At 40.0% G+C, this 19,420-nt stretch overlaps 1 protein-coding gene across 3 annotated transcripts in view; it reads left to right on the top strand.

Moving 5' to 3' along the window:
• Rapgef5 (Rap guanine nucleotide exchange factor 5) overlaps positions 1-19,420 on the top strand; it is a 230,673-nt gene that overhangs the window by 130,399 nt on the left and 80,854 nt on the right. The gene's annotated exons all lie outside the window — the stretch shown is intronic.

The following is a 19,420-nucleotide window of genomic DNA, read 5'->3' as shown; positions in this document are numbered from 1 at the left end:
CTGGTTATATGTTTGAAGGAAAGAATAGTTTATTTTAAATTATTTAGGTTTGGGGTTTTTTCCTTCCCCAAAAGTATCCTCCTTAGTGAAAATGACAGCTATTCATAACTGTAAGCTAGTGATTTATGACACTAGCTTTGTGAAAGAACGCTCTCTAAAGTAAGCCTCATAGATATATGAGAATATATTTAGGCAAACATGAATGCCTGTCGATTATGACCCCAATTTGATGGCTTCCAACTTTGACTTTGGAAGTTTTGTCCCATCAGATAGTTCAAAGAATATGGATTTTGAAAGAATGTTCTGGTGTACTTTTATGTTTGGCATGAGGGTGCCAAACGAATGTATCCTAAGTCACTAGAAATAGATGAGGACAGAACAGATGTAGATGCTCACACCAAGTGGGAGGGTCAGAGGGAGATTCCCCTGTGTCTTGTGAATGCCGTGTTCCAACAAGTGCGACATTGTTTGGACGCAGTTATAGCTGGAAAAAGGTCGTTCTGCTTGGTGCCCTGAAAGCAGTGATTCAGCTCCAGCCTTAGAACTGAGAAGGCTGCCCTCCCACTGGGAAGCCAGAGCAGCCACTTTCTTCTGCTAAACCTTGTTGTCTTCTGATTTTGTTGTTGTTTGTAAGACTTCAGTTTCGGTCAGCACTCTCCAGGATTGCTCTTGAAAGGGAACATTCCTCGGGGCTTATAAACATGTCTTTCTCTGACTTTAATTTTCCCTTGGAATTTTATTTTCATTCCCTTCCAAGGGGGAAAATTTGCTTCATGCTTTTTCTACTCCGAGTCCGGCAGTGCAGCTGTCAGGGTCCTGCTGAGCAGGAGAGAAGGTGAGATGTTCTAGGTTGGCTGGCTGCTTAGTTTATAACAGCACTTCTCTAACAGTGTGGCCTCAAATTTTAACAGTGTCTCAAGGGGGAGAATAATTAGGCAGTTTCAAAGCCTTGTGATTGAACTATTTCAGGGCTGACTATTGACCTTAAGTGCAGCTAGGAATCCCAGACACCTTCACTTTGGCAGGTACTATGGAAAACTTTAGGGACTTGTTTAAATTGTTCAAAGCACCCTGAAGCTCAAGAATACCAGAGTATATCCATGTGCTTAGGATTTTGAATACCGTACTCTGCAGCTTAAATTTCCGAAAACAATACTCCTTTTGACTCATTTCAGTCAGAAGAGCGATAATTTTCCTACGCCTTGTTTTACTGATTTCACAGTGCACATGTCCCTACATTTTAGCTTGTCTGAAATCAGGGTCTTAACTATTGATGATATGAAAACAGATCATAGTGCAGCTGAGCTCAGTGGCACATGCCTGCAATCCTAGCTACTTGGGAGGCTGAGGCCCAGCATCACAAGTTCGAGGTCAGCCTGGGTAACTCAGTGAGACTCTCTCAAAATAAAAAATGAATTTAAAAAGTGACAGAGCACTTACCCAGCATGTGTGAGTCACTGGGTTCAATCCCCAATACCACAAAAACAAAAACATCATCGTGTATTCTTGAGCATTTTTTCCTAGTGGTCCTTAAAATGAATACTCTATCTTGTAATCGATTGCAGATTAGATGCAGTGAACCAGTGACTGCTTGAGAAGGGGCAAGATCTTTCCAAGTTGAATGTAGGCTACCACTTCACTGAAGTCAGGGGTCTTCAGCTTTAGGCCTCAAGAACTTTATGCTTATTAACAAGATACCTGTGTGGCCTTTGTCTTATGCTTAGTTCAATTCCAATTCAGAATGTTACAAATAGTTATAATTCATGAGATTATAATACCCTCCAAAGATGTAACAGTAAAAATCTGAACTTAGTGTTGAGCAGAAGGCTTTTGACATGAGACAGAAATTTAGTGGTTAAAGATTTGCAACTTTGCTTATGGTTATTTGCTCTTTTACCTTTAAGACTTTATTTCAAGTTTGTAAAATAGAACACTAAGGTCTTCTACTTTTTACATGGTGTTGTTTGATGGTGAATTAACACCTTGGAAGTGTTAATGCTTCTGAGAGGGAAGATGGTGTATAAATGAATGCTGCAATTATGACTTTCCTGTAAAACTGAAAGTAAGGAAAGGAGAACACCAAGAATCTCTCTTTCTTCATGACATGTGTAAAGTCGACCATCCTGTGATCTCCCTTCTGCGAGATGACACCTCCTGAACCAGTCCATTCTCAGGGCTGGTGTTGATATACTGTTCTGCCAAATGAATTACTGGATACTAGATACTGACATTTTTTTATGATAACCTATTAAAAATAAAACCCTCAACTATATTTTAATCTTTCATGTCCTGAGGGTTTGCTGTAGCTACACCTCCGCTGGCCCACCAAGTTCACGATGTTCCTGAGATGGATGCAGCGTTTTTTCTTTCCCCCTGTAATCACAGTCATCTCTTGCCCGGGGAAGCTCAGTTCTAACGCACAGCATGTACAGAAGAAACTGCAGTTAACTAACATAAACCCAGTTCTACTGTTTCCTCTTCTTGTTTTAACAATAATGACCAAACCCAGGAGTTAAATACAGGTTTCCTTTCTTTTATTATTTTACAATACTTCATCTGCCTCATCTACCATTCCTGAGCTCCTGCTAGTCAAACAGTCAGTGGCAGAAATTTAAGTTAGAATCCAAATTGCCTATTGAGTTGTTCTTTTTACTAAGCTCCATTGCTGCTCTAGATCTAGAGTGCTCCATCCCTTTTTATACATATGCACCAATGAGGAAGTTACTTTGAAGTCTTCTGCCTTGGGAATGACAGGAGCGCTTGATAGAACAAAGGCTTTGTTGCTGTTACATCTTGTTACAAATTGAAGGGGATTAGAGCTTTGTGAGTAGGCATTTCTAATATTTTCTTTAACTGGTAAATGCCACGATTGTAAATGCATGCAATTAGAGAAACATTTCGCTCTGTGCCTGTGCCAGGGTGTTTCTGAAATTAAAAAAAAAAAAAAAAAAAAAAAGTTAAGTGTGTAATTATCACAGGTTTCTCAGGAAGCACTCAGTTTTCCTGCTTTCTATTAACTAACTGTAGGCAAAATTAGGCAGTACTCATTCCTACGTGTTGAAAATTATAATGTGAGTCCTTAACGAGGAGGATGGGAGGTACAGCAGGGAGGTGTGTCTTCTAAATTATAATAGGAAGATTAACATTTAGTCACTAATTCTTTAAAGAAATTACCTCTTATGTGGGCTGTGTTTATCCTAACCATAATCCTATGATTGTATCAATAGAGGAGGGGGCACATGTTTCCAGATGGGGACTTCTGCCCTTGACTTGGGGCTTGACTCATGGTCATAGAGAAAGACAGGAGGAAAGAGCATTTTAGACAGAGGAACCAGCAGGAAAATGTAACTAGAGACTGGTGGTTTGTGGGGAATGGAAAGAGGTGGGCTGGAAGGGAGGCTAAAATTCAGTTGTGAAAGACCTAATAAACCACCCTGAGGAGTTCAGGCCTGCCTTTCTGGCAAAGAAGAGCCACCAAAGAAGTGATGTGGCATCAGGAGTGAGCTTTGTCAGATCTCTCTGGCATTGGTTTAGAGGAAAATGTGAGCGAAGAAGAAAGAAATGTTGGAGAGAACCTTAGAAAGCTTTTGCAGTGAGTCAGGTGAGAGGTTCTACCCTAACCCAGGCAGTGACTGGGGACTGAGAGGGTGGTAGAATTCAAGAGCCAGATAGGCACTAACACTGGCAGAATTTGAGAGTGGTAATGGGGTTGTGTGTTCTTTTTTATGAGAAATAATGTTTGAATTTTTAAAAAATATGTATTTTAGTTATCGATGAACATTTTTTCTATTTACATATATGCGGTGCTGAGAATCAAACCCGGTGCCTCACACATGCCAGGCAAAGGTTCTAACACTGAGCCACAACCCCAGCCCCGTGATATTTGAATTTTGATTAAGACTTCTTTGGTATAGGGTAGATGCAGGAATGCTCTGTTTATCGATGCAATGGTGGTCACCTTTGCCCAAAAGTCACTTGAGCCTTAGACCTTGCTTTGTTTGCCTGTAGTATGTTTCAGGTATCTGACATCTTAGTATTTATCTCCTTAATGAATTGTTAGGTTGGGGTTCCAGCTAACAGTGTGGAGACTACATAAACTTTCTTTTCAAACCAATCCCCTTGAAACACCTTAGGTGGAGATTATTTCTGGTAACTTCAAATGAACTGGCTTATTTGTCCAAAGCCTTGGCCTTTGCTACAATGCCATCGATGCTTTCTTCAGAACTTCCTGTGTCTCCTAGGGTTGCTTTCCTGACCTATTTTTATGTGTCTGAGTTGGTTTGACTAATCCTGTTATTCTAGAATGCTCTCCATCATTCTTTCATTTACCAGACTTTTATTTCAGCGAATGTTTAGAGATTTAAAATAACCATGGTGGCTCCTTATCCTCAAGAACTATGATCTGGTTGTGGAGAAAAGATGTAGAAACGAATCACAGCAATACAAGAAAGCTGTGATGCGAATCCCGAGACACACAGGCATGAGCGTGGGGGCCACAACTGGGAAACTTGTGGCAGAGACAGAGTTCAACCTAGGCCCTAACGTAGGTTTTGAGTTTGGACTTAAACAATTCTAATTGAAGAAAAGCCTTCCCAGAGCAAGGAATAGCACTAGAAAAAAATACACAGAGATGACAAACCCCAAGATATATTTTTCAGAAATCTGAAACCATCTTGTCACCAGAGTACAAGGAGGAGAAGTCAGGGATGGGAGAGGAGTTTGATAAAGGTTCAGGAGAATGACTTAGTGAGAATTGAGGCTGGAACCCAACTGTGGAGGATTTTGAGGGCTGAGGAGTTTTACTTTGTTTTTAAAACAATAAAGAGCCAGAATTTGGTTTTGTTAGTTCTCACTGAAAAGGAAGATGGGGTGGGGCCTTCCTTCGTGAGATAAATGGTATTGTTTCAGTCTGACAGATTAGCCAGCGGAAGCTGATCTGGGTCCAGAGTGAAGCAAGTCTAATCGCCTGGGCAGTGTCTGCCCTCGGCCATCCTCACTGGAGAGAGGACGAGCCTGAGGCTAGGAAGCTGAGATGACAGGATCACGATAAACTTGAGGAGGGGAAATGGCTCGGTGGGCAGCCCTGGGGGATGGAGACAGGAAGGGATGGTGATGGGTGTGGGGAGGAAAGGAAAGGGGGAAAGACGGGGTCTGTGCTTAATTCGAGCCTGACCTTAGGTTTGAAAAGCTCATAAGCTGTTCACATTGTAGTATCAGGAAAATAGCTGGATTAAAGTAGATGTCTAGATGTGGGTCCTGTTTTCTGGAATATAATTGCACTATTTACTGGAAAAACGGAAGCTGTGTTTTTCCCGAAATGTAGCTTATGCTTTGTAGTGTATTAAGTTGTCGATTAGAAATACCAACCACAGCTCCTGAACTGATTTCCTAATACGTAGAAATGAGGAGCTATAAAATGTATGTGAAAATCATGTTCAGCAAGCCTTTCCTGAGGGGCCTTGCCGTGTCCCTGCCTCTCCCCACCCTGTTTTCTTCAGTTCCTTTGTTAAGTCTGAGGACCCACCCTACTTCCTTCCCCTTCTCTAATTCACTCGTGAAATATGGGTGGGAAGGGGATTTTGCACACTCTGAAACTGAATCTTGGCATAGCCTGCTGCCTACACCAGGGTCCCTATCTCTCAGCCTCTACCGGAATTTCCTTTTCCCTGTTTCCTGCAGCCTCATCCTGGAATTCTGCCTACGTCAAAGGGTTCCTTGTTTAAGGATTAGTAGGGGAGAAGTGGTCTGGAGTATTCCAGCTGCTGTCACTCTTATTTTACATATTAAAAATTGGTTCCATATTTTTCTGATTTTCATTTGGCCTCTTTTTTTTTCTTAACATGCAATTAAACAGAAGGTGGAAATCCTCTGTTTGCTCTATTTAGAATACAAAAGGAAAAGTATTTTATCACTCTGTTCAGACTTGTATTCTACATCCAGATGAGCAAAAGTTTAAGCAAGTTCATCATTGTTTGAAGTATACCAGTACATTGGTTTTATCTAAGAAAATTACTTAAAGGTAACTAGAATTTTATAATATTATTGTTTAGTATTAAAAACCAGAATACAGAACTGATAAGTTTTTTATTTTATTTTGATTCATTGTACACAAGTGGGGTACAACTGTTTTTTCTCTGGTTGTACATGAAGTAGAGTCGTACCATACTTGTACATAGGGTAATGATGTTTGTCTCATTCTGTTATTTTTCCTTCCCCCCATCCCAGACAGTTGTTTTTGACACATCAAGTTGTCCACCTATAAGCTAAGAAGTTACCACATTAGTGTTTTTTTGTTTTTTGTTTTCTTGATAACAAAATCCTGACTTGGGTTGGTAGTAAAATATCTTTTCACAGAAAACAGATTTCCTTGAGTGAATAGTTTTAGTCCCATTTTTAATCAGGATTCACCTGGCCACAGGGTAACAAAAAAGTAGTAGAAGGTAGTTCTCGACTCCAGGAAGTTTACAGTCTAGCTAGGAACAGGATTTACACGTGGAAAATAACCATTCCATCAGGTGTCACCATTTAATGAAGTGTCTGAATAATTTTCACAGGTATTGAGAGAATGAGAAATTAATCTTGGAAACACAGTTCCAAATAGCAAGTCATGCTCTTCCCATTCATTCAGGCACAAAGTTTACACATTTAGTTAAATTTGAGGGTTTTTTTTCCCTCCAGACAAATGGCAGTTAGACTGTCAGTGAGAGTCAGTGATGTGCTCATGCTGCCTGGTGGAGCCATCTGCTCATTAGCTGTATTTTTAGGTTCTTGAAGGAAGCCCGTTGCAAGTCTTGACATTTTTTTTTTAAATTAGTTTCAGCATTTTTTAAGAAAGAAGAATTTGTCATTATGCTGTTTACTTTTCTGAAAATGTTCAAGTTTATTTTTAAAGGCCCAATTAAGAAAATGGATACTGGCTCGGTTAGTTTGATTTATCAAAAACTTATGTCGTCAAAGGGTCTTTTATTCTGTGCCGTATGGATGCTGCTTCTAAGGTTTAATAGGTTGTTTTTCTTATGAAATTTAAATGACCATATCATCTCCAGGATAGTTGGACATTGTTAAAGTGAAGTTTTAAAAATTAGGTTATTTTTCTTTGGCTTTTACACACACGCGTATGCGTGCACACACACACACACACACACACACACACACACACCCAGACCCTAGCAGTCTAGCTGCCTCCATAACATACCCCAGACAACCTTATATTCTTTTCATCACTACTCTAATGCAAGCCTGACCTGCATTAATATAACAATATTAATATCTATAGACTATTGTCTGGTCAAGTAATTCTAGAAACTTTTGGCCGTTTAGTTTTATTTGGGATTATAATAAGATAATTAAGGACAAAACATTGCAGAAAAGATGGAGACAGATGGAGACTCTTGATAACTGTGTTCCACTGGGAATTGGAGAAATGAAAAGGAGGCTTCGGAGGAGCAGGACTGTGACCGCTCAGGGACTGCCCTGAGGGGCCACTGTTTTTGTGGAGTTGGATGCTCCACAAGAAATTCCAAGGCTGAATTCACAGTGACCTGTGTGGTAAGTTTTATGAAGAGCTCTGGAAGCTTCTAACAGGGACTCAACTAGTCTAGGGAGTCATGCAGATTTCCCTTAGAGGACAGAATCTAAGCTGTCAGAAGAGCGAGGGGAGGTGAGGAGGCTGGGGAAGCCAGGCAGAGGAAAGAACAGATGTCATGATGTCAGGGGCCTGATGCAGCGAGGACATGGCAGAAGCAAGAGGCCACAGTGTCCTGGGCTTGGAGAGGCAGGGCCAGAAGACGCAGGACCTCATGGGCTTAGCCTAACATTGTGTGCTAAGAGCAATATCAAGCTGCTATCAAGAATTTAAGCAAAAGCGAGAAAGACGATTAGAAGTAAATTTTGAGATTCCTCTGCCTCAGTGTGGGAATAGGTTTGAAAGGGAAGAATGGGTCACCCTCACTCCTTTGAAAACTTTCTGACTCTCCTTTCCTTGCAGTCCTCTCTCTTGGTTTCACATGAAGCAGTAACTGACATACATGTTACAGATTTGCTGCAAAGAACTCAAGTTCTGGGGCCTCAGTGCCGGTGAAGACAAAATGCCCAATGATAACTCAATTCTAATTGATTCACTATACCCTAAAACATACTGCTACACTATCATTATTTTCCTTTAGAAAGTTGAGTTAGAGTCATCCTGGTTTCGTAGAGGTGAATTTTGAGCATGTGGGTACCAGCAATGTGAAAGCTTTTTGCTAATGAGCATTATACAGGCAGCTATGTTCAGTTTAAGTACAACTTACTCTGCTATATATGTGTATGCATCATATTGATTTGGCCAAAGTTTGGTGGTTTCTCAGTGATTCACATACTTTAGTTGATAAAAAATTTTTTAAAAGATTTATAAAAGATTTCCATGTAGGATGCAAAGAAGCTTGTTTCCTTTTGCCATGAGAAGTGGGAGGAAAGGAAAGATTCCATCTGGTACCAGGCAGTCCTAAATGTTGTTTTAAGATAACAAAAATAGAAGATTACTGAAAATATCATAACAGAACATCACAGACTATAAGCAAGTGTGCAATGCATATTTTTCTAATAAATCATGTTAAATGTCCACATTTTCCTTAAAACATAATCACGTTCTTATTTTCCATGACATAAAATTTGTCTTTAATTTTTAAGAAGCTGTCTACTCCATTATTGAAGCAAAAATAATTATTATTCAGGTTTTAGAGGTCAGTGCTATAGCACTTAGGTTTACCTGGAATACATTTTCATGCCGCTCCTGCCCCACCCCTTTTTCCTATATTTCCTTCATATATATATATATATATATATATATGGTGGAGAAATAAAATGTAGCATGTGTGTTCATTTACTGTACAATGTACATAATTAAGTGAACAGGGCTCAACAGTTCTAACAGACCTTTGTAAATGTCTTTTCTGTTCAGGTTCCAGGAATGGCTGAGCATGATTAAGGCCCAGTGAGTCATAGTAAAGGATTAGGGGCTCTCCGAAATCTAAGAGACACAAAGAAGGAGAGGATAATGTAGATCATAAGACAATTAAGATGACAGGAAGTAGCTTGGGGGTAAGGATTTGCAAGGGGTCTTGGGAAAACTTAATGAGTCATAGGAGCATATCATGGTGACCTCAAAGGTGGTGGTGGGAGTAGAATACATCAAGGTGAAATTTTGGCCAGCACCATCAAAGGAGAGAGAGAGAAAGAGAGGTACTTCATCCAGAGGATTCTTTAAACCTTGTATGATCTTGCCTTAGCTAGGATTTATAGAGGTAGAACAAGCTTTATGGTGACACCCTTATGAATAAAGTGTTCTAATGATACCCAAATGGTACAATGCATGATAAAATCCCAAACTTAATTTTATGGTTGGTGAACGTTATCACATTCTCCCTGCTCAGTGAACTTACTGTTATTACAAGTTAGGGGATTGTGATTCTTCGCAATGAATCTGCGTACCTTGGAGTTTTCCTCTGAGAATCATGGACATCCCCAGGAGCTTTAGAGATCATCATGTGTCTTGTTGGTTTGATAAAGAAACTTTGTTTCACAAACTGGCACCTGCTAAGCAGGATTACAAACAGTTTCCTCTAAGATGGGCAATAAATACGATATGATTGATTCATTCTTTTGGAAGTCCGTTAATCACATGAAAATATTAAAATGGTCAGGTCTGGTGGCACACACCTCTATCCCAGCTACTCCACAGGCTGAGGCAGGATTGCTAGTTGAGGCTATCCTCAGCAACTAAGCAAGACCTTGTCCCCCAAATTTTAAAAACAATAAAAGGGGCTGAGGCTGTAGCTCAGTGGTAGAGTACCCCTGCCCCTGGATTCAATCTCCAGTACAAAAGAGGAGTGGGGGAGAGAAAGGGAGGGGGAGGAAGAAAGGAGGGAGAGAGGAGTATACAGGAGAAAATGTTAAAATATTTCCTTTCATTGATAATATTCTTCTGGTAAAGTATAATCTTTTTAGTCTCTGTAATCAGAAGCAAAAAAAAAATGATTAATAAAAATAGTAATTAGTGGAGATCCTTTAGGTTTGTTAGAGGGATGTTATAATTCAGTCTTTGTGCTTTTATCTCTTGTTCTTGAACTTATATTTTGTGGACCCCTAACTTGAGGCTAACATGATTGAAGTGACCCTTGCCTTCAACAAAATGTGTTTGTGGAACCATTTCCTTCTTTTTCTTTCTTTTTTTTTTTTTAAAATCTGTTATCCATCAGAAAATGAGCAACTGAAGCCCAACATGGAGGCACACACCTGTAATCCCAGCAACTTGGCTGAGGCAGAAGGATCACAAGTTCTAGGCCAACTTCAGCAACTTAATAAGACCCTGTCTCAAAATAAAGAAATAAAAAGAGCTGGGGATGAAACTCAGTGGTAAAGCAGTCAAGTGCCACTGGGTTCAGTTCCTAGTACCACCACCAAAAAATCAAGGGAGGCAGGCAATCTTAAGTGCTTCTCATTAAACACCCGTTTGGAAGCACATGGCCAAAAAATTATCTCAGTATTAAAACAATACTCATATCTATAAACACATGGGGAAAGAGGATAATTAAAATCATGGAGGTAATGTCATCTCCTCTAATGACATATAGGACTGGAATTTTAAAAGATGATTGAGGATATAGAATGGCAGAGGCAGGAGCACACGTGGCTCAGGCTGGTGCTGAGGTAGACCTGCAGCTTTGCTCTTAAAGGTTAAACCCAGGAGGTGGTGGAAAGATGTTGAGCCTGCAAGAGGCCGATTTGGGGGTAGAGATGGAGCTCAGTGTTAGAGCACTTGTTTACCTTGTGCAAGGCCCTAGGTTGGATCCCCAGCACCAGGAAAAAAATAAATAAAAAACCAATTTTTTACTGATTGTCTTTAAGGAACATACTTGAATGCCAGATTCCTGTGCACCGAATCCTTTAATGACTTGCTGAACCATTAAATGCCATTTCCATTGTAGCTTGGCGAGCACATCTGACCTTCATCTCCATTTTAAGTAGATCCCATTTCCGTCACAAGTCAGTAAATCTGAGGTTCCTGTCCTTCGGTGTTACTCATAATCTTGGCATACAGAGGAGATCTGCCCAGACCTGAGAAAATCCACCACACCCTGGAAAAATCCTCATGAATAAAGATCAGAGTGGCCCTGAGTGTGTTCAGCAGCTGCAGCTGCTTCTGTCCTTCTGCTCCACCCCCTGTGGTTTGCCATCTTTACGTCTTCACTCAGACTTCTTTTATGTTCCACATCCAGCTAGTCCAGAACCTTTGGGAAAGAATGCAGTGGAGAAGTGTCTTGTTTTGACACTTTGGTCAAAAAAACTTAGGCGGCTTTGACACACCCAAGTTTTGAGGTTGCTCCAATGGCAAGAGAGCAAGCCGCAGGCATCTCAGCCTGGGGGACCCCATGAAGGAGAGAAGAGTTGGGTGCACGGGCCTGAGGAAGTCCCAGAAGGAATGGAAACATTCCCTACCTGAATTGGTGAGCAGACGCCAGGGAACTTGGTGGCTTTGGTTGTTGCCCTCGGGTCTTCAGATGGAGGCCAGCACGCTGATGCCTGGGGCAGACGCTTAGTTTTGCCACCATTAGCAGCTGCTTCAGAGGCTCTGATTAGAAAGAATCACACTGTGCAAAGACAGTAAGAGCCAAATAGCTATGTAACTTGCTTTTCCCTTTTAAATTTATTCTTTTTAGTTATACATGACAGCGGAATGTAATTTGACATATTCATATATGAAGTAAAACTTCCCATTTTTGTGGTTGTTCATGATGTGGAGCTACACTGGTCATGTATTCATATACGAACATAGGAAAGTTATGTCCAATTCATTCTACTGTCTTTCCTATTCCCATCCCTGCTCCCGAATCTGGTGAACCTCCACTCCTCCCTCCCCCACCCACCTAAACAAGTCTGCATCCTCATACCAGAGAGAACAATCAGCCTTTGGTTTTTTGAGATTGACTTATTTCACTTAGCATGATAGTCTCCAGTTTCAAACATTCACAAGCAAATGCCATAAATTCATTCTTCTTTATGACTGAGTAATATTCCTTTGTGTATATATACACATTTTCTTTATCCCTTCATCTATTGAAGGGCACCTAGGTTGGCTTCATAGCTTAGCTATTGTGAATTGAGCTACTATAAACATTGATTTGGCTGTATCACTATAGTATGTTGATTTTAAGTCCTCTGGGTATATGCCAAGGAGTGGGATGACTGGCAGTGGTCATTTCTACAATGCATGAAGTTGACATTGTTGAAGACATAGCTGATTTTTAGTGTTGTACAACTGTCTTTTTTTCATGCATAGAGCAAGTTTTTTAGGGACTAAATTAATTTTCTTCATTCATTGAGAGAAGCATTTGCTGAGCATCTGTGACCCAGGCATCCTACAAAACAGAACAGACAAAGAAATAAACAAGATGTGATTTGAGCCCTGAAGACAACACCACTTAGGGAGAAGGACAAGAAGACAGACGAGAGTAAAGAAGTCAATAAGCAGACAGAAGAAAGAGCTAGGAGGAGCTTCCAGAAGGGAGAAAACAGTCTTCTTTGAATAAGGTTTTTATTTCTAGAAAAATCACTTCCTCACATTCCTATGAAGCATTTGCTAAATTAAGCATCATCTTTCACTTCCTGGATGATTACCTGTTCAGGATACAAATCGTAAATGGCAAAGATCATACACCTCAAATCTAAAGAAAGCCACGTTATTTCAGTTTACCATGCCCATTCTCCATATTCTAGCTACAAAATATATTCCCCCCACAAAATTGATTGTTTTACATAGTCTTGGGCCTATTTTATTGAATGAACTTGTTCTGAAAACAAGCTTCACCTGCAAGATGGTTATAGGTGTTCAGAATAAGGTATCAGGCCACTTGCTGGAATTTTTAGTCCATTTCTGCTACAGATTTTTTTGTTACTGTTTAAAAAGTTCTAATGGAAAAAGTAATATATGCCCTTCATAGAGAATTTAGAAATCATAGGAAGCTATGGTAGAGCTTGCAAAGAAAAAGTGGTGAGCCGCCCTTCCCCTTCACTTGCCTCCTGTCCCCAGTATTGGCAGTGTGAGGCTTCCCTCAAGATTTCAGAGCACGCTCTCTCTGCCACCCTTCCACTGGGGGGCAAATGTGTTTTCCAAATTTTGTTTTTATAAATGATCTGTCATGCCCCACTCTAAAAAAATCTCTACCAAAGTGTATATTCTGAAGGATAAATTCCTAGCAGCATAATTACAGGTATGAATCAGGTTAATCCCTTTGATGTTTTCGCCCAGCTACTTTCCATTAAAGCGCGGGCTGGCTTTTGCTGACATCAGCAGTACATGAACGCGCTTGCCCTGCAAGCCCTCGCCCTCACCTTCACCTCCCTGAGTGCCACACCTTTTCATAGAAGAAACTCAGCATCTTTGTCAGGCTGATGGGGGAGAGGGAAGAGGGATATACTGTCTTATTCAAATTTGCATGTCTTTCCTAATGAAGTTGAATATTTGCAGCTATATCAACCTATATTTCTTTCTTCCATAAATACACTTCCATTTACACACTTTGCCCATTTTCCACTGGGAGTTTTCTCATTGTTTTGGAAAAGTTCCTCACATACAAAAGGCAACAAAATTTTGTCATATTTATTATGTATAGTTTTCCTCAGTTTGTTTCCTATTTAGTTATTTTTATTCACATGAGTGAAACTGTTCATTTTTTTTCTTTTTAAATTTAAACAAACAATAATAGATGTTGTTGGCATGGATGTGGGGAAAAGGCACACTTTTACATTGCTGGTGGAGTTGCAAATTGGTGCAGCCACTCTGGAAAGCAGTATGGAGAATACTCAGAAAACTTGGAATGGACCCACCTTTTGACCCAGTTATCCCACTCCTCGGTTTATACCCAAAGGACTTAAAATCAGCATACTACAGTAACAGCCACATCAATGCTTATAGTACCTCAGTTCACAGTAGCTAGATTGTGGAACCAACCTAGATGCCCTTCAACAGATGAACGGACAAAGAAACTGGTATATATACATAATAGAATACTATTCAGCCATAAAGAAGAATACTATTATGGCATCTGAAAATAAATGGATGGAATTGGAGAATATCATGCTAAGTGAAATAAGCCAAGCCCAAAAAACCAAAGGCCGAATATTTTCCCTGATAAATGGATAATGATATATAATGGGGGTGGGAGGTGGGGGGTGGGGGATGGGGAGTGAGAGAAGAATGGGGGAACTTTAGAAGATGTAGAAGGGAATGAGAGGGAGGGAGGTATGAAAAATGGTGGAATGAGACAGACATCATTACCCTATGTACATGTGTGATTACATGAATGGTATGAATCTTCATTGTGTTACAACCATAGAAATGAAATGATGTACTCATTTGTGTACAATGAATCAAAATGCAGTCTGTAAAAAATTAAAAGATAAATTAAAAAAAATTTAAATGCCTTTAATATTAGAAAGCTTTTCCCCATTTTGTAACCAGACACTCAATATTATTTATTTTTAAATTTCTACTAGAATCATTCTTTTTGCTCAGTCTTTAGTATAGCTATGATTTTTTTATAATGTAAAAGTAAGATTTGTTGGTGACCTATTGCATTCATAATTTTTAATCAGTTAGCTTATTATTTTGTTATTAGGATTTTTAAAATTCCATTTTATGGCTGGGGGGTATAGCTCAGTGGTAGAATGCTTGCCTAGTATGCACATGATTCAATCTCTAGCAACACACACACACAAACACACACACACACACACACACACACACACACAGAATCCATTTTATTCTGGAGGAACTGAAATTCTATTCTGTTCACAAATTTCTTCCCAGGTTAAATATATCAAGTATAAGTTTATTGAGTCATTTTACTTTTCTGAGCTTCAGTTTTTCTCATCTATTAAATTAGGATATCAGAGATATAAGATTTCTTCTGACTCTAAATTCTTTTCTTACCTTGAAGACTCTCCTCCCCAAATCCAGCAGCCTTTATACCTTTGAGTGTTGAACTTTTTGGAGGGAAATATCACCATTTTCTAATGGATACCAATTGCTCTGAAAGCTTCAAGTAACTTTTATTTTATTTTTTTACTCTAATTGAATATGCCTATCATTGCCAAGAATCATTCTGTCCTCTTATGTTCCCAAAATATTCCTATGGAAAGAACTTCTAAAAATGTATTCTTTGTGAAATGGTGTTGATATGGGACAGATGGCTAATCTAGCATATCCAGCTAGAACTGTCTCTGTTATCAGGGTATTAAAGCCATATTTTAAGTCAAGTTGTTAAATATTTGGAATTGTTTTGCTGAGTTCAGAATGTCCTGAGAGGGAAGAGATCTGAAACTCCCAAATCTTGGCAAACTGAAAAAACAGTAGATCTTAATTGCCTTGAACTCTTGGAAATAACAAGAAATGGTCTCTTATTGCTATTGGCTGGATGCCTTACTTGACCACTACCCACAGCATAACTTCAAACCACTGTTTTTAAAAAATGCTAATTTATATCTTTTATGTGTCAGTCTCTCATATGAAGAATTTACTCTCTGAGTGTGGTCCCTGTGTTTCATTTGAACTTTTATATCCCCCACGTCTGACACTAGCCCTTCAGTCAGCATTGGTGGAACTGGACCTGATAGAGGTGACAACTGTGGACGGTAGGAAACATTTCCCAAGTTCAAGCATTCAAGTCAAAGTTTTGTCTTATTTTAACCTTCTCTCTTCTGTTTTACCTCCTGGTTTTGTTTGTTTGCTTGTTTGACTTCCAAATCATTGTAGGAATATTTCATTGCATTTTAAATTCTCAACCCTTTTTAATACTGTCTGTAATTGTGCAATGCACTAGGAGCGACACATTGTCTTTCCTCCTACCAGTCTTGTTTCCAACTGTGTAATGAAGTTTCTGAGATGGTTACCACAGATACTAAAGGCAAGCCTCTCTAAAAGCACCCAGGAATGTACAAAACATGGAAAAAAAAAAAAAGCAAGTGTTTGCTTAAGATGCCTCATATCTCCTTGCACCCATCCCATGTGATCTAGCAGTTGCTATGGTAACTAGGAATTTTTCATTCCATAACTTGCATACATACTGGGGCTGCCTTTCATTCCTGCTTTGCCTTCTGAAGTTACACACACACGTGTGTGAACACACACACACACACACACACACACACACACACAACCAAAAGTATATCCTCATGCACGCACATGAAAGATTTGGAAAAAGTTTCTTGCCTCAATAATTTCTATTTTTTAAGTGCATTACTTTATACTTTCTTTACTTCCCTTTTAAGTTTGAAGAATACTTCTGCTGGATCTGTTCAGAGTTTAAAAAGACACATACATTATTTTTTAAATAATTTCAGTTTCTGAATCAGGTCTTCACTTATTCAGGAAGAATCAAATGCAACTGAGTTTCAGATCCTGTAGGAGGAATTTGAAAGGAGAAGCCAAAGCCATAGGAACCAGTCAGGGCTAGCCATTTAGTGCTATACCTTCAAACACCTGTATCAGACTGTATGCCTGTGTACCTACGTGTGTGTGCATGTGCATGCGTGCAGAAAGCAGTGCCCTCAGTTGCCCTTTGGCCCAGGCTGCATGGTTCTGGGGATGCTGATGACGCCCACTTTTCAGCAAACAGGTGGTTGGTGACTCAAAAATTCTTGGTGATTTCTCAGCTCAGCTGGCCCATCACATATTCCCCTGGAACTACTAAAACAACCAGGGCAAATGGATGTAACTCATGAGTCTCAACAGAAAGAAATAACCATCATATCTGGAACATAGAAGCGGCAGACAATAGCAGAACTCCAGCTGCCTACCCTCCAGTGACCGTGGCTGATGTCAGGCCCTGCTTGGTTCTCCCCTGTCCACGATTGAGTTATGCTGACACCAAAGGATGTGGGTACTCCCCTGCAGATCATCAGTAACCCCACCCAGAAACAAAGGGCCCCAAAGTTGTTAAACTCTTGAAATTCTATTTTACAAACTGTAAGAGGCACAGACATCTGCTCTTCTAAGTCTCCCTTCTGTTAGTTTTTGGTCTCTGGAGGTGTGTCCTTGGGATTTGAGATGTCAAGTTGAAGGGTATGGTGATTGCCAGAGAGAAGCAATTCTGCCTTCCCATGAAAGGGATCCATTTCATCATTGCCAGTCATCCTGTGACAGAGGGTATGGAACCTCCTTTCTTCCAGGTTCAGTGAGCTCTGGAATTAACTCCCATGATGCTCTCTGCTGTCAGTGGTACAGTGGCTTCTACTGCAAATGAAAAAGAAGGTTTGATAGTGTTATTTTGTGTTTTCTTAAATTCAGATGATATTTACATACACATATATATGAACAAAATTATAGCAAGGCCCTGATATAAATCCAATTTTGTAATACTTGGGTATTCCTCTACTTGAATGGTTTATTGTTACAGTGTAGCTGGGTGTTTTTCTGCATCCTATTTTTGAGGACTTCTCTATGTCTAGCACTTGACTTGAGTCTATAAGGGAGGTAAGAAAACTGATGCTCAAAGGGATTAAACATCTTCATTAAGACTATCCAGCTAGTAAGTGGCAAGGCTAGGGTTGAACCCAGGCAGATCTATCTTTGCTTTGTTGAATATCAGTTGAATTTTATTTGGACCATAAGTTCTTTGAAGGAATGCCATCTGAGTTCAATCTTTATGCTGTTAAGAATTGTTATTACCCATGAAAGAGAGAGAAATGGAGCATGGGCTTCAGTGGAAAGAATCTTGGTAAGGCATGTGGATTGTTAACAAATTAGATTTATGTACTCATCAGTGATTGAATGGTAGTTGAGTTGGGCCTATAGTAGGTCCTTTTTTCTTTTCTTTTTCTTTTTTCTTTTTTTTTTTTTTTTTTTTTTTTTTATTAATGCCTAAAATTCCTCTGAAGGAAATTGTACTTCAGATGATGCTTTGGGAATTGGGAAATACATATTTTTTCCCCAGAAACACAGCTAAATGATAGTTGTCAGGACTTGACTCGAGATAAGACAACCCATATCACCCATCTTCTCAGTACAGTTTGAGATCCTGACTATAGCTATGAACCTGATTCTTCTCGAGGACCCGTCTCTCCCTGGGTGAGAAGTGGCTCAAAAGACCCCAGAGTCAAAAATCAAGCTCTGTTTCTGCTCTGAGAGAGGTTTTTCCATGACTCAGATGCTTCAGTGTCAGTTCCTAGCCTCAGATCCTCTAGATCTTGTCCTTTTTGTTGTAGCTTTAATTTCTCTTTTCTGTCCTTCCCTATTCTCTGAACTTAGCTTCTCTGGAGCTGGATCTCTGCCTCCTGGCCTTTACCAAACATCTCTGTCCTTGCTTTTGGGCTATTCCAGTTTATAGTATCCGTCCTCTTCTCCTTTATACACCAGGCCATTCATTCATTTAATGGGCACTTGCTCTTGGTTAGGATGAAACAGAAAACTAAACAGACAAGTTCCTGTCCTCATGCAACTAACATTAGAGTGGAACTGGCCCTACCATTTCTCCTTCATCTTCTTTTCTCCATCCCCTCTCCCAAATCTGGAAATTAACCAAAATTTTTATAATGTGACTAGACGACTTGCTGGAAAAGATTTAATAAAATTTAAGCTTTTATGAATAAAAAAATCAACATCTGTGTGATTAAACACCTGTCAAATGTCACATGGAAAGAGTGGAGGATGAAGCAAGCTATAGGCACTGCATTGTAGTGTTGGCATTACAGACAAGAGTTAGGACAATAAAGTATGTAGGAATTAAACTCAGTCAAATATGGAAATGCTAATATACACCCTGCCCCAAAGTTTTTAGATTTTTAGCTGTTTTCCTGACGGCAGGAAAATGGACAGGACCCATATGGTGTCGCCTAAATTAGTCTAAATTGACCCCACTTCTTAGAGACCATGGATTGTGAAGTATGACAGTCTGTCTCCATTTGCATCCTCTCCCCCATTCTCACCTATGTGCTGTGCCTGTGGGCAGTGAGTTCTGACCCCTGGGACTGCATCAGCCCCCTCTCTTGCTCTCTAGCTTGAATGGAACTCATTTGATGGGAGACACAGACCATAGAGCAGGAATGGCAGGAAGTGGGTCTGGGTACTGTTTCCCACTCTGCCCAACTTCCTCCTGCATTTCTGGCAGTGACCACAGGTCTTGCTTGGTGCCTCTCGTTTACACCTCCAGCTCCCACAGGATCCAGTACTCTCTCTTACCCATACTTGACCCTCTTAGCCCAGTGGTGGTCAACACCCTCTCTTTGCTAGCTCATGATTTTCTCTCCATTTTTGCTTAGTTTCCTCAGATTTGCCCACGCTTCTGTCAATAGCTCCTCCATTGAACACTTTCTGCTGGTATCTGGGATGATCCATCAAGCTAGGACAGCATGTTGAAATATCCTCGTGATAAAAACACATAGA

Source organism: Sciurus carolinensis, chromosome 8 (assembly GCF_902686445.1).
Source record: "Sciurus carolinensis chromosome 8, mSciCar1.2, whole genome shotgun sequence".
NCBI lineage: Eukaryota > Metazoa > Chordata > Mammalia > Rodentia > Sciuridae > Sciurus > Sciurus carolinensis.
Note: the sequence above shows the minus strand (reverse complement) of the source record. Positions and strands in the feature narration are given on the sequence as shown.